The sequence below is a fragment of the Theropithecus gelada genome, chromosome 14 (genome assembly GCF_003255815.1).
Source record: "Theropithecus gelada isolate Dixy chromosome 14, Tgel_1.0, whole genome shotgun sequence".
Taxonomy (NCBI): Eukaryota; Metazoa; Chordata; class Mammalia; order Primates; family Cercopithecidae; genus Theropithecus; species Theropithecus gelada.
The window spans coordinates 61123498-61125493 of NC_037682.1; the positions used below are offsets into that span (position 1 = coordinate 61123498).

Below are 1996 nucleotides of genomic sequence, written 5' to 3' on the forward strand. Positions count from 1 at the left end.
AATATAAACTTTGCTTGAGCTACCAAAATCTCTTTCGAGTCAAATTATAGATTTGTAGCTGTGTTGGTTAAGCTTGAAAAAAAATTGCTATTAAAAATACCTTGGCATTGACTTCCTTAGGTTTCATAAACTCAGTTTTAAAAGTATATATGTCTATTCAAATCAATTGATATGTATTTCATCTCTTTTTTAAGATGAGAGGAGAAGAGTGAGTCTTTCATATGGGATATTATAAGATTTTGATTATATTCTGGGTACAAATAGAGTTGATTCTCGCTCAAGAGACAAACAGTAGCACATATTTGGGAAAATATTATTCTCCAAAGTACTGTCAAATCCCTATAATGTAACTCAGGAAATTACAATAATTGAGGTCTCCGGCATGAAGCTGGTGCTTGACTGGAGCATAAAAGTAAGAAAGATACAATGTGAGGACTTCAACTGAAGGCTAGAATATTGGCATATGGAAGTACACATAGCACTGATGATGCTAAACCAAGAAACAGAAAACTTATTCCTAATAACAGCACTGCAACAGCTGACAACTTCACATGGTGAACTGTACTCCCTTCTCCCCATCATTTCGCTTTTGCTACACATTATTCTCTCTTGTATACATCCATCATCTCTATCACATCTTGCTCCTCGTTCTCTGGTAGTCCATGACACTGAATTCTTCTTATTCTCTTTTTCTGAACACATACTTCCCTTGTACCTGTCCAGAGGAGGGTAGCAACTGGTATATTCTGTGAAGTCAGCTAAATCCAAATGTTTACAGGTTTTGCTGGCAACTCTCCTCCATTTTCTACTATCACGTTGCAATAATTTCTAAGGCGTTCTGTGTGTCCTTCAAAAATGTCTCAGAATTACCCTTGAGGGATTGTTTCTTCTAAGTTTCCATGGCTCTATTCCATCCTTATCTCCCTGTCTTTGATTTGATCGTACTGAAACAAATACATAAATATTATTCTCCTTCATAATAGAGAGTTAATGCAAGTTATATAGATATGAGATAATTTTCTTAACTGAGAAAAGCTGTGCAAAATTATACAGTGAAAAGAATAGTGACAGTAAATAAAATCACTAAAACAAATTTCTTTATTTTTTTGGAGATATAGTTATTTTTTTAAATTATTATTATACTTTAAGTTCTAGGGTACATGTGCATAACGTGCAGGTTTGTTACATATGTATACTTGTGCCATGTTGGTGTGCTGCACCCATCAACTCATCAGCACCCATCAACCCGTCATTTACATCAGGTATAACTCGCAATGCAATCCCTCCCCCACCCCTCCCCATAATAAGCCCCGGTGTGTGATGTTCCCCTTCCCGAGACCAAATGATCTCATTGTTCAGTTCCCACCTATGAGTGAGAACATGCAGTATTTGGTTTTCTCTTCTTGCGATAGTTTGCTGAGAATGATGGTTTCCAGCTGCATCCATGTCCCTACAAAGGATACAAACTCATCCTTTTTTATGGCTGTATAGTATTCCATGGTGTATATATGCCACATCTCCTTAATCCAGTCTGTCACTGATGGACATTTAGGCTGATTCCAAGTCTTTGCTATTGTGAATAGTGCTGCAATAAACATACGTGTGCATGTGTCTTTATAGCAGCATGATTTATAATCCTTTGGGTATATACCCAGTAATGGGATAGCTGGGTCATATGGTACATCTAGTTCTAGATCCTTGAGGAATTGCCATACTGTTTTCCATAATGGTTGAACTAGTTTACAATCCCACCAACAGTGTAAAAGTGTTCCTATTTCTCCACATCCTCTCCAGCACCTGTTGTTTCCTGACTTTTGAATGATCGCCATTCTAACTGGTGTGAGATGGTATCTCATTGTGGTTTTGATTTGCATTTCTCTGATGGCCAGTGATGATGAGCATTTTTTCATGTGTCTGTTGGCTGTATGAATGTCTTCTTTTGAGAAATGTCTGTTCATATCCTTTGCCCACTTTTGGATGGGGTTGTTTGTTTTTT

General features: G+C 37.1%; 1 pseudogene; it reads right to left on the reverse strand.

Moving 5' to 3' along the window:
* Positions 1–599: 599 nt before the first annotated feature.
* The window catches only part of LOC112605893, a 31682-nt pseudogene continuing 30285 nt past the window's right edge, over positions 600–1996 (reverse strand).